At 38.4% G+C, this 12,898-nt stretch overlaps 1 protein-coding gene and 1 long non-coding RNA gene across 10 annotated transcripts in view; one reads left to right on the top strand and one right to left on the bottom strand.

Moving 5' to 3' along the window:
• Positions 1-10,735, top strand: part of LOC103885408 — a 27,881-nt gene extending 17,146 nt beyond the window's left edge. For 3 of the 4 annotated variants that reach the window (XR_002522944.2, XR_002522945.2, XR_002522943.2), the window contains one exon: positions 7,322-10,735. This is a non-coding gene — a long non-coding RNA (uncharacterized LOC103885408). The remainder of the gene's footprint in view (positions 1-7,321) is intronic. The other variant, XR_002522946.2, reaches the window with a different exon arrangement.
• The window catches only part of CDC42SE2 (CDC42 small effector 2), a 116,907-nt gene continuing 114,116 nt past the window's right edge, over positions 10,108-12,898 (bottom strand). For 4 of the 6 annotated variants that reach the window (XR_004183992.1, XR_004183991.1, XR_004183990.1 and 1 more), the window contains one exon: positions 10,108-12,898. The gene's annotated coding sequence lies outside the window, so the exon portion shown is untranslated. The other 2 variants (XM_003900079.4, XM_003900080.4) reach the window with 1 other exon arrangement.

The following is a 12,898-nucleotide window of genomic DNA, read 5'->3' as shown; positions in this document are numbered from 1 at the left end:
CTCTCCCTTGGCAACCATCATTCTACTTTCTGTGTCTATGAATATGACTACTCTAAATACCTCAAATAAAGGGAATCATATTTGTCTCTTTGTGGCTTATTTCACTTGAAATACTGTCCTCAAGGTTTATCCATGTTGTAGCATGTGTCAAAATTTCCTTTCTTTTTAAGGCTGAATATTTCATTGAATGTATGAACCACATTTTGTTTGTTCATTCAAGGACACCAGGTTGCTTCCACTTCTTAGTTATTGAGAATAATGCTGCTGTGAACATGGGTGCACCGATATCTCTTTGAGACCCTGTGCTCAATTCTTTTGGTTATATACCCAGAAGTGTGATTGCTAAATCATATGGTAGTACTAGTTTTCATTCTTTGAGGAAACTCCTTATTGTTTTCCATAGCAGTTGCATTATTTTGCATTCCCACCAATAGTGCAAAAGGGTCCCAATTTCTCCACACCTCAACACCACTTATAATTTTATTTTGTTTGCATAGTAACCATCCTCATGGGTGTAAGGTGGTATCTCATGATTTTGATTTGCATTTTCCTAATGATTAATGATGTTGAGCCTCTTTTCATGTGCTTATTTGTCAAATATATATCTTCGAAGAAATGTCTATTCAAGTCCTTTGCCCATTTTTAAATCAGATTGTGTTTTGTTGTTGACTTGTAGGAATTCCTTATGTATTCAGGATATTAACTCCTCATCAGACATATGATTTGCAAATATATTTTCACATTCCATAGGTTGCCTTTTCACTCTATTAATTGTGTTCTTTGATGCACATAAGTTTTAACTTTTGAGGTAGTCCAACTTGTGTATTTTTACTTTAGTTTCCAGTGTTTTTGGTATCATATCCAAGAAATCATTGCTACATCCAATGTCAAGAAATTGTTCCCTCTATGTTTTCTTCTAGGAGTTCTATAGTTTTCGGTCTAATCCATGGTCTTTAATCCATTTGATTTTTACATACGGTATAAAGTAAAGATTAGACTTCATTCTTTTGCATGTGGATATCTAATTCCAGCACCATTTGTTGGGGTAAAGAAACAAAACTGTCCTTTCTCCATGGAGTGGTCCTCGCACCCTTGACAGACATCATTTGACCACACATGGGAGGATTTATATCTGAACTCTCTATTTTGTGTATTAGTTTATATGTTTGTCTTTATGCCAGTACCACATTGTTTTGATTACTATAGATTTGTAATAATTTTTAAAATTAGAAAAGATGAAACTTACAACCTTTCTTCTTCCAACATTCTTCTTTAGCAAGATTATTTTCACTCTTCAGGGTCCCTTGAGATTCCATATGAATTTTAGGATGGGTTGGTTTTTTCCTGCAAAAAATGCCATTAAGATTTTTAAAATATTTTTTATTTTTATTTGTAGAGATGAGATCTCGATTTATTGCTGAGGCTGGTCTCAAACTGCTGATCTCATGCAATCCTCCCACCTTGGCCTCCCAAAATTCTGAGATTACAGGCATGAGCTGCTACACCCAGCCACCATTAGGATTTTGATAGCAATTGCATTAAGTCTGTAGATTGCTTCGTGTAGTATGAACAGTTTAACAGCGTAAGTCTTCCAATCCAATAACACAGTATGTCCTTTCATGTACTGATGTCATCTTTAGTTTCTTTCAGTAACATTCTATAGTTTTCAGTATACATGTCTTTTGCCTCCTTGGTTAAATGTACTCCTAGGTATTTTGTTTTTTTCTGATGCTAATGCAAACAACTGTTTTCTTAATTTCCTTTTCAGGTTTTTTTATTGTTGTAACACAACTGATTTTTTGCCTGTTGATTTTTATACCTTACAACCTTGCTGAATTTGTTTATTAGTTCTAACAGGCTTTTGGTGTTGTCAGAACTAATAGAATAATTAGGATTTTTCTACATATAACATTATGTTGCCTGTGAAGAGAGATCATTTTACAACTTCTTTTCTAGTCTGGGTGCCCTTTTTTTTTTTTTTTTTTTTTTTTTTTTTTTTGCTTAATTGCTCTGGCTAAGACTTCCAGTATTTTGTTCAGTAGAAATCGTGGAAGTAGACAATCATGTCTTGTTCCTGATCGTAGAGGAAAAGCTCACAGTCTTTCACCGTTGAGTGTGACATCTGCTGTGGGTTTTTCATATATGGCATTTATTACATTGAGGTAATTTTCTTCTCCTAGTTCGTTGAGTGTTTTTATTGTGAAAGGGTGTTGAACTTTATCAGATTTTTTTCTTTTTTGCATCACTTGAAATGATTATGCGGGTTTTTCTGTCATTCTGCAAATGTTGAGTGATTTTCCTATATTGAACCATTCTTGTATTCCAGGAATAAATCCCACTTGGTCGTGCTGTATAATTCTTCTAATGTGCTGTTGAAATCGATTTGATAGCATTTTGCTGAGGATTTTACGTTGCTTTTCACTTGCTGCTTTCAAGATTTCTTTGTCTTTGCTTTTTGATTATAATGTTTCTCAGTGTAGGTCTCCTACTTGTTAATTGAGCCTCTTATATTTATATTTCAATTTCATTCCTCAAAGCTGGGAAATTTGCAGACATTATATTTTTCACATAAGCTCTTTGCCACTTTCTGTCTTTTGTTTGAGAACCTCATAATGTATATATTGGTTGGCTTGATAGTGTCCATTAAGTCCCTTAGGAACTGTTCACTTTTCTTCATTCTTTTTGTTCCTGACTCAGTACCTTCAAATGTCATGTCTTCAAGTTTGCTGATTCCTTCTGCTTCATCAAGTCTGTTGTTTCATCCTTCTAGAGAATTTTTCAATTCAACAATTACATTTTTCAGCTCCAGAATCTGGCTTTTAAAAAAATTTCTCAGCCGGGCATGGTGGCTTATGCCTATAATCCCAGCACTTTGGGAGGCCAAGGTAGGGATCACGAGGTCAAGAGATCGAGACCATCTTAGGCAACATGGTGAAACCCCATCTTTACTAAAAATACAAAAAAAAAATTAGCTGGGCATGGTGGCACGTACCTGTAGTCCCAGCTACTCGGGAGGCTGAGGCAGAAGAAGTGCTTGAACCTGGGAGGCGGAGGCCGCAGTAAACAGATCACACCACTGCACTCTATCCTGGGCAACAGAGTGAGACTCCATCTCGGGGAAAAAAAAAAAAGTATCTGTTGATAGTTTCATTTTGTTCATACATTGTTTTCCTAATTTTATTTAGTTGTTTGGCATATTTAAGATACTTGTGGTGTTTTTGTTTTGTTTTGGGACAGAGTCTCATTCTGTCACCCAGGCCAGAGTGCAGTGGTGCAATCTTGGCTTACTGCAACCTCCGCCTCCCAGGTTCAAGCGATTCTTGTGGCTCAGTCTCCTGAGTAGCTGGGACTACAGGCACGTGCCACCATGTCCAGTTAATTTTTGTGTTTTTAGTAGAGACAGGGTTTCACCACGTTGGCCAGGCTGGCCTTGAACTCCTGGCCTCAAGTGATACACCAGCCTCAGCCTCCCAAAGTGCTGGGTTCACAGGCATGAACCACCACACCCAGCCTGACAGTTGTTTACATACTTTGTCAAGTAAGTCAGAGGTCTGTATTCTAATTAGGATTGATTTCTGGAGATTTATTTTATACGTTTGAATGGACTATGTTTCATTGTTTCTGTGTACACTTTGTGATCTCTTTTTGAGGTGTGGTTATTTGAAGAAACATCCAGCTCTCCCAGTCTTTACCAGCTGGCTTTGTGCAGGAGAATACCTTCACTAATCAGTCTAGCTTAAAGGCTCAGCGTCTTCTCAAACCGTTTCTGGGGCTGTGTCTTCCCTGGGACCTTGTGTGTGTTATTTTTGTTTACTTATGTTTACTTGTATTGTACTTAGGTGTCATGTGCATTCCTCTTCCTGTTATCTGTTGCCCCAAAGCACCGTGGATCTGAGAGCTGCCTGCTATTCTAGTGCACCAGAGCACTCCCGCTCTGCTTTACAGCCTCTAACCATGTGTCCAAAGTGTGTCACTGTTCCTCAGTGCTCTGAGTCAGGAACAACAGAAACTAGTCCCTTAAGCAGCCCTCAGACATCTAACTAGTAAGTTACAAGGCAAGTTCCACCTTTTTCCTTTAGTCCCAAGGGATAAACTGGGATTGAGGCAGTTTCCTTTGATAATGCCATGCTGCACCAGGGAAGAGGTGGAACAAAGGTGACCAAAATTTCATGAAATTTCCTATAACTTTGAGTGTGACTTGTTCTTGTTTAGACATTCACTTGGTTGCCGTAGCTTCTTAGCTGATTTCTAGAGTTTTTATAAGATATTTTGGTCTGAATATTGTCTATATGGTGTTTCCCTGGGGAAATGAGCCTGGAGCTTCCTAATCTGCCATCTTGCTGAATGTCATCCCTCTCATCTCTCTAGTTTAAAACATCATGTTATTTTGTCTTATATTACTGAATAAAATTAGTAAGATAAACAGAATGAAATCCAAATAGTATAGTATGGCATGAAATTAAAAATAAGTCTCCTTATCCAGTTACCAAACCCCATTCCCACTTCCTAAGGATAACCACTTGTAGCCATTTGTCTTTTGAAGTCTTGTGAGGGTTACTTCCTTTATTTTAAATAACGTAAGCATACCTTCATTTCTTGATTCATCAACTTTGAATTGTGCAAATGATTTTATGCACCAAAAGATGAGGCTTGTAACAGAATCCTTGTCCTCCTTCTTCCAGTTTTTGTTATATTTTTATATCTAAATATCTCATCTGTTAGAACTTCAAATGATAATTTTAAACATACATGTATAGAGTTCATGAGTTCTGAGTATGTAAAGGAGATTGACACTTATTCCCCTCCATTTCTTTAACCCCACACCATCTTCTGAATTTTGTTTTCTAAAACTTACGTTTTGTTCTGTGACTATAGTATTTTATGCTTTCACTTAAAAAGGTATTTAAATATATTTATAATTCACTGTACAGACAAGATATGTGATGAGCACTAAATGAAATGCAATATTTGTCTCTAAAGTCATCCCTGTCAGATGACATTTCCTTTCTTAAATTTTACAGAACATATTTACTGAGTGCCTCCTGCATGGCCCATCTGTTCTGGGCACTTAGAGTACACTCATTAATTGCTCAAAATCATATTGTATCTTTGGACCTGTTTTTTGGTTTAAACAAACATATCTACAATTGCCTTTCCTTTTTGTTTGTTGATGGTAAAACGTGTGACACAGTTTGGATATTTGTCCCTACCCAAATCTCTTGAATTGTAATCCCCAGTGATGAGGTGGGGCTTGGTGGGAGGTGTTTGGGTCATAGGGGCAGATCCCTCATGGCTTAGTGCTGTCTTTGCAATAGTGAGTTCTTGTGAAATCTGGTCATTTAAAAGTGTGTGTCCAACCAGGCGCCGTGGCTCTTGCCTGTAATCCCAGCACTTTGGGAGGCCGAGGCGGGTAGATCACCTGAGGTCAGGAGTTGGAGACCAGCCTGGCCAACATGGGGAACCCCGTCTCTACTAAAAATACAAAAGTTAGCCAGTTGTGGTGGCATGTGCCTGTAGTCCCAGCTACTCAGGTGCTGAGGCAGGAGAATCATTTGAACTCGGGAAGCGGAGGTTGCAGTGGGCTGAGATCGCACCACTGCACTCCAACCTGGGCAACAGAGCAAGACTCCATCTCAAAAAAAAAAAAGTGTGTGCCCCCTCCCCCACTACTCTCTCTCTTGCTCATGCTCTGGCCATGTGATGCCCCAGAAGCTGAGCAGGTGCTAGCACCATGCTTCCTATAAAGCCTGCAGAATCGTGTGGCAATTAAACCTCTTTTCTTTATAAATTACCCAGCCTTGGGTATTTCTTTATAGCAATGCAAGAAGGCCTAATACAGTGTGTTAACTGTATTACTAACATCTCAGCTTCAATGTCGCTGTCTCAGCACGGTGATATCTTAAACTACAGTTCCTCTCCTACACCCTGAGTTGTGTGTCCAGAGCACTTTCCATTTTCTAATCTGTTACATAATTCACTTATTTATTTGGCTTAATATTTTTCTGCATCCCCCCAAGTAGAACAAAAACTCTTGGAGGCTTAAGAAATTTGTTCACTGCTGTATCCTCAGTGTCTAAACAGTACCTGGGCACATAATGCTCAATAAAAATGTTTTGATTGCATGTTATCTTCCTGCTATTGAATGGTATCCGTTTAATATGCTTCTTGTAAACAGTTGTTCTAAAATCTCTCATTGTTCGTTCTAATTTGGATAGAATGCCTTCTAGGTTGGCTTCAGACCTAGAAATCCTGAGATTTATTTTATTACTAGATTTGTTCTCTATCTTGCAGTGTTTTCACGATGGGTGTGTGAAAAGTAAAGCCGTTCATTGCTAGTGTAATCATCTTTATTCTGCCATCTTACTTCATTGAGTATGGTTGTAGACAGAGTTCATTGAGAGTATGGCTGTAGACAGAATTCTAATTCAAAATAATGTCTTCTCCAAAGTCTGAGGGGAGTGCCCCATTATATTCCAGACCACAGTATTGCTGTTGAGAAATCGGGTAATCTTCAAAAGCTGAAGGAATAATCAGAGAAATAATATTTCCCATAGCTGAATATATGAGTCTTCAGAACAAAAGGTCCTTGAGGGCTGTGAAGTGAGAAAGTATAATTGTAAAAACAAATTTTTTTTTAATTTCAAGAGACTTTTTTAAATCTTTTTCCTCTGAAGAGCGTTTTCCTTGCTTTCTTTTTGTAAAACTCCCATTAATCACAGATTGGACTGCCTGACCCTCTACTGTGTCCTTCACAGTAGAACGAGTATTTCCTAGATTCTTTTGTTGTTGTTGTTGTTGAGACGGAGTGTCACTCTGTCGCCCAGACTGGAGTGCAGTAGCGTGATCTCGGCTCACTGCAACCTCCGCCTCCTGGGTTCAAGCGATTCTCCTGCCTCAGCCTCCTGAGTACCTGGAATTACAGATGTGTGCCACTATGCCTGGCCAATCTTTGTGTTTTTAGTAGAGATGGGGTTTCACCATGTTGGCCAGGCTGGTCTCGAACTCCTGACCTTGTGATCCGCCCACCATGACCGCCCAAAGTGCTGGGATGACAGGCTTGAGCCACTGTGTCTGGCCCTTAGATTCTTTTTGTAAAAGGGACAGGGTCTTGCTATGTGGCCCAGGATGGACCCAACTCCTGGGCTCAAGTGATCCCTCTGCCTCACCCTCCAAAGTAGCTGAGACTACAGACATGCATCACCATGCCCAGCTGGTATTTTTCTAAAATGTCTATTTGATCATACTAGTTTCCTATAGGAATATCAGATTGAAAAGAGGGAAGAAGGGAGAAAGGACTGCTTGTTTCTGTTTCTGGTTTTAGGAGTAGCAGATCTTTTTATGCTATTGGCCTAGATGGTCTGTGGTCTTAATTCCATTGTGCACCGATTGGATGTGGCTGCATTTACAGAGGGACAGTCCAGTCACTTATTAGGTACACTTACGCTGTACCTATCCAAGCAACGAAAATCAGGTGAGCAAAACCTACATACACTTTTGAAAAATTATAATAGGACACAATGGACATTATGGACATTGGAAAGAGATTGAACTTAAACCATTTGGAATCTGGGTGGTTTTGCCAAAAGACAGAAGCAGAGTAGTTTTTACCTCCTTTGCAGTATTTCTGAAAAGTGAAACACTTTTTTGTAGAAACCCGGAAACAGCAGCTGAAATGTTTTCTACACTCCCTGAGGCGGCAGCGCCCAGCAGATGAAGGCCTGCGGGAGAGCACACCAGCAGCGGAGGCTCTGGGGGGAAAGCGTGTTGTCTAAGGCAAAGGACCTCTGCCAGCTTACACATTTATTTGAAAGACACAGACATAAAAAGGATTAATATGTTTATGTAACTTAAAGCAATGGTAAGAAATAGGTAACTAGGTGAGGCTCGTGAAGATTTTGAAAGAAGTGTGTTACTTGCTTGCTGCTCCTTTAAGGGAGAAAAACAAAACAAAAAACATACCCCTAAGCCTAAGAATTCTTTCTGGGCCCCCAAGGAAGGTTCTCAGCTGCGTTTAACTGTCCAAAGCTACTGAACCCATGAGTTCTAGTGAGCAGTAAAAGCTCTAATGAACTCCATAGCTTGGATTTACAAAACATAAAATGTGGAGTCTTAGAATGAAGCACCGTCTTCACTTTTCTACTAATAATATTACCTTCTAATGTGATGAAAATCAGTTTTCTTCAAAACCAAGATCACCATTCTTTGAGCATACACTTGATCTTATTCAGGGAGTAACTTATCTTTAGTAAAGACGAAGTTTTTTTTTTCTTCTAGGCATCAAAGGCAAACCAGATAGAACATTATTAAGATGACAGGCATTAAAAAGATGAGGTAGGGGTCAAAATGAGCCTAGAGGTTGCATATATCTACAAGACAGTTTTTTTTTTTCCTTCCTGCATAGATGGAGCAGCTCATTGAAAAACACTTTTATTTTTTCAAAGATTCAGGGTCTTGCTCTGTCACCCAGGCTGAAGTGCAGAGGCACCATCATAGCTCAAGCTCTCTGTAACCTTGAACTCCTCGGCTCAAGGGATCCTGGGACAAAGTATCAAAGGCAAACCCTCATAGGCTGAGAAACATTATAAAAACCGAAAGTTAAAGGTGCCAAAACATAAAAAGTCAGATGAAGATGAGTCATTTAATGGTTTCATTCTTACTGGACCATTCTGGATGGAGACAATAAATAGAAGGTAAAATTTCTATGACTTCTTTTACGTTTGCGAATAGTGTACTTTAAGCAGAGGTCACAGAATTTCCTTCGTCTTCAATTTTGTAGATTTTTGCATCTTCATAAATATTAGCAATTTCCAGACTCTGGCGCTGTATTTTATACATTTGTCTTTTTGTGGTTATGTGCCCCTTCTTTAATGTTTTATGCATATCCTTTGAAAACATAAGCTCACAATGTAATTGCTCTTGTTCTACCAACATCAGTTTCTTCAGATACTTTTTCATAGTTGGGATGTCACTGGATTGTCAGAATTTTATTTTGCAAAGCACTTCATTTTAAGCCAATTTCTTTTTAGGATCTTTGGATATGGGATGGGGACAAAAGTTACCCTAAGTTTTGAAATACTCTTTTCTGATATTTGTCTTGACTTTTCTGTTTTTTAGAATGTTTTGTGGCAATTCTCATAAAACGAAACCTAACACCTATTCTCAGTATTCAACCAGCAAAACACCTCACTTACCTGTGCACGTGATCTGATGCAACAAAGCGTCCCTAACAGGTTCTATCTGGTGAGTATGCAGACATACAGATCTTCATCTTAAAACAGGTTTTAGCTGTGGCACTATGACATTTTGGATCAAATCTTTGTTGTGGGGGCTGTCCTGTACATCACAGGATATTTAGCAGCATCCCTACTTTCCACTGCCCAGGATCCTGTGCCACCCCTTCCTCAAGCTGTGATAACCAAAACTGCCTCCTGACATTGCTCTAATGTCTCCATGGGGAGCAAAATCACCCCCTGTGGGAACCAGTGTTGTAAACCATTTTAGAGGCAAACCATAAACTAACTCCCCGAACTGTGATGGGGGACATAGTCTGTAACTTCCTAATACAGTAGCTGATCACTACATGATGCTACTAAGCACTTCAAATGTGGCTAAGTATGAGGAGAATTCTTAATTTCATTTCATTTTAATTAAGTCCTACATGTACTATCAGGACAAGATACTTCATCATGGAAAACTGTGTAGATATCTTGATACCTTTGTTAAACATCATGTGGGTTGATAGGCAATAAAAACGTACAGAAAGGGTTTCACCACGTTGTCCTGATTGTTCTCAAACTATCCACCCACCTCCACCTCCAGAAGAGCTGGGATTACAGGTGTGAGTCACTGCACCAGGCATAAAAGTTTTATTAGTCCTATTTCTATCCATTTAATTTTCATTCTAAGTATCTGTTAAATTAAAAGGTGAACTGTGAAGTTAAAGACTACAATGATTGATAGAAATTTAAATTCTCTTTTAAATCAGAAAGTTTTAAGTTGTTTTTTGCATGATAGGAGTCATGACTGAAAATATACGTATGTATTCTGGTAAATAATTCCCTCCTTGAAAGAAAACAAAAATGAAACAAATTTAAAGGAAAGGCCAACCAGGATTGAAAGAAAACATTTATTGAATCAAAATCAATACTTTCTTTTTAATATCTACAAGCCAACACAGAATTCATTTTATTCAAGAATGAACACAATGTACAAAAAAAGTATGCTTATATTATAAAAATATGTCAATTTTATCTTCTGGGTGCTTAGCAGAAGTCATTTTAAACAAAATCAAGGCATACTTGTTCTCTATAATGAGTCTGCTATAACTTAACAACAAAGTGAAAGCTAATGTACTCCAAAGTATTTTTAAAGGCCCACTGATAATGCTGCGCTGGAAATGCTAAACCCAATGTGAACTAAAGTCAACATTTCTGCTCTATGCTTATTGGCACCACTTCATGCCTCCATCATGGGAAAGTACCTCTTTTTACAGAAAGTAGAACACTGCTAACAGAATCCATGTGATTCAATCTTCAGTTTCCCTTGCTTAACATTTGTTAGCATGTATTTCAGCAAAGATTAACAGTATAATGAATGTTGAGTAGTAAAATCCTATTTAATTAGCTTCAGTTTAAAAATGAGATATGCTGCTATGGGGAACAAATGACCTCTTGAGATTTACAACCCCATTTATAAATGTGGGAAAGCTGCCTCCCTAAAAAAAAAAAAAAAAAAATTATGTCCAAGGTTAATACCGTATCTTTTTTTGTAATTTTCTTGATGTTATTGGCACCTCCCAGGCACTTTGGCATGTGCTCCTGTATAAAGTGTAGTTACTGTGCCTGCAGAGTTAGTGGCAGCTGCAGAGTAGTTGTAGGCTGACAAGTCCACTTTTGGCTTACCATGGTGATCCGATCCAACACATGCTGGTCGTTGGAGCAGCAAAAAAAACAAAACAAAACAGCGATTTGGAAAAAGAATAAAATCATGAGTCGGGGAAAAGGATCACGGCTTCCCGTATTGTTGTTCCAGGAGTTATATGACAAGTAGAAAAACTGTACTAATAATTTAAAGAGTCAAAATAGAAGTAGACTAAATAGCATGAGTGCTGATAACGCCAAGAAAACCCAATCTCCCTTCTAAAGAGCTTGCACACAGCAATGTCCCTGGCCAAGAAACTGATCGTGCCTGGCTGAGCAGAATGACAACGGTACTCAGGAAAATTCCACAATGCGACATCCACTTGGTGAATCAGTGACAATGGATAAATTCAACTTTAGAAGTTACTAAACTGCAAAATGTCTACTCTGAAGATGCAAATGTTTTTCCTTGGCAGATCCTCTCTGTGCCTGGGATTGACACAAAGGCTCAAAACTGCAAAATACAAAGATCAAGTAGTCTGGTGCCCCACTGTACTGGGTAAATTAAATTTTAGAAAGTGGAGGAGAAATGCTTTCACGTTTTACCTACATTAACCTAATGTTTGTTCAGTTGCCTGTTTTGCAAGAATCTGGGACTAAGGTAAATGAAGGCAGAAGATAAAGTGATCCCTGTTCCTTTATTCAAAGTTATCTAAAGTAAGTTTTTAATTAAGCCCCATTTGTTACATGAAACGTTAATCCTACCAAATGTAGTTAGGTAGGCTTGAATTGGACATAGGATTAAAACAGTTTAATGAGAACAAGACCACTGACTCTGGCTTAACACCACACTCTAACAGAAAAGAAGAAAGCTTTACAGAAATATCTGAAACATACAAAATTTGTGCAAGGACAAACATATTTTAGAACCTGAGCAAAGGCTTCGTACAGGTTGTTTTCACTGGCAATAATTCAGCCAGGTCAGTATGTATGTTGCTCTTACCAACTGACGTGGCCCCTAAAATATGTAGAGCACAGAAAGGCCAGTGACTCTGGAGGTCTGCAGTTAGTAGTACAGGCCAGAAGTTCAAGAAACTGCTACTGGAAACAACTGGATACCATAACATTAAAAAGAAGTAAAAATAAAAGAATGAGTGCAGAAAGAAACGAACAGCTAATAAGATGAAGATGCTCAGGATCGGACTGGATGAGAGTATGACCACAACACTCAGATACATAACCACACCTGTTTACAACCACAGGTCCTTGTTCTCAAAATAAATATATATTGAACATTTACAACAGAATGAATGCCTTATGAATGCAAGCTTTTCTTTTATTGCAATTCTAATCAAACAGACCAAAAGGTCATACTTCTAAAGCTACAAGTAATCTTTTTCAATGAAAATGATGTGACTTGGTGCCACAGCTAAACTTTATCTAATAGCAGCATCATCAGCCCATGGCAGCAAAGAAATGTTCATTTCTGGCATCCCATGAGCTCTCACCGAAGCAACTTCATAAAGCATGCAGATACCTAATTCTGCTGAAGTTTCAAACAAAAATGATCATTGTGCTTGTGGGTCTCATACCTTCCAAAATATACATAAATGATGGCAAATTAACAAATAATAGCAGGTCCTTGCTTTCCAATAAAATCGTAAGGCAGGGGGTCGGCAGTGAAAAGAAAAATGTTCAAAATAGAAAAAAAAAAAAACTGCAAAATGGTGTTAGCATTCACAAAAAAGATCATGCGAAGATCAGATCCATACTGATTAAACATTGAACATTCAGTGACAATCCAAAGAACTCTGTCCATGAGTCCAAAGGCATGCAGGCCAGCTGAAGGAAATGCAGGATTCGTCTGACAGTATCTTCTTCCGAGCAGAACAGTAACATCTCACGGGAATAATCACGACAGGGTAGACAAGGCGCCATCACACTTCTTTTTTGTAATTCAAAATAAAAGAAACGCAATCACAGGACAAAAAAAAATTACAGAATAGTGGACAGAGAAAATACAGAAATTCACAATAACC

Source organism: Papio anubis, chromosome 5 (genome assembly GCF_008728515.1).
Source record: "Papio anubis isolate 15944 chromosome 5, Panubis1.0, whole genome shotgun sequence".
Classification (NCBI taxonomy): Eukaryota; Metazoa; Chordata; class Mammalia; order Primates; family Cercopithecidae; genus Papio; species Papio anubis.
The sequence above is the reverse complement of the archived record's forward strand: the minus strand, read 5'-3'. Positions and strand labels throughout refer to the sequence as shown.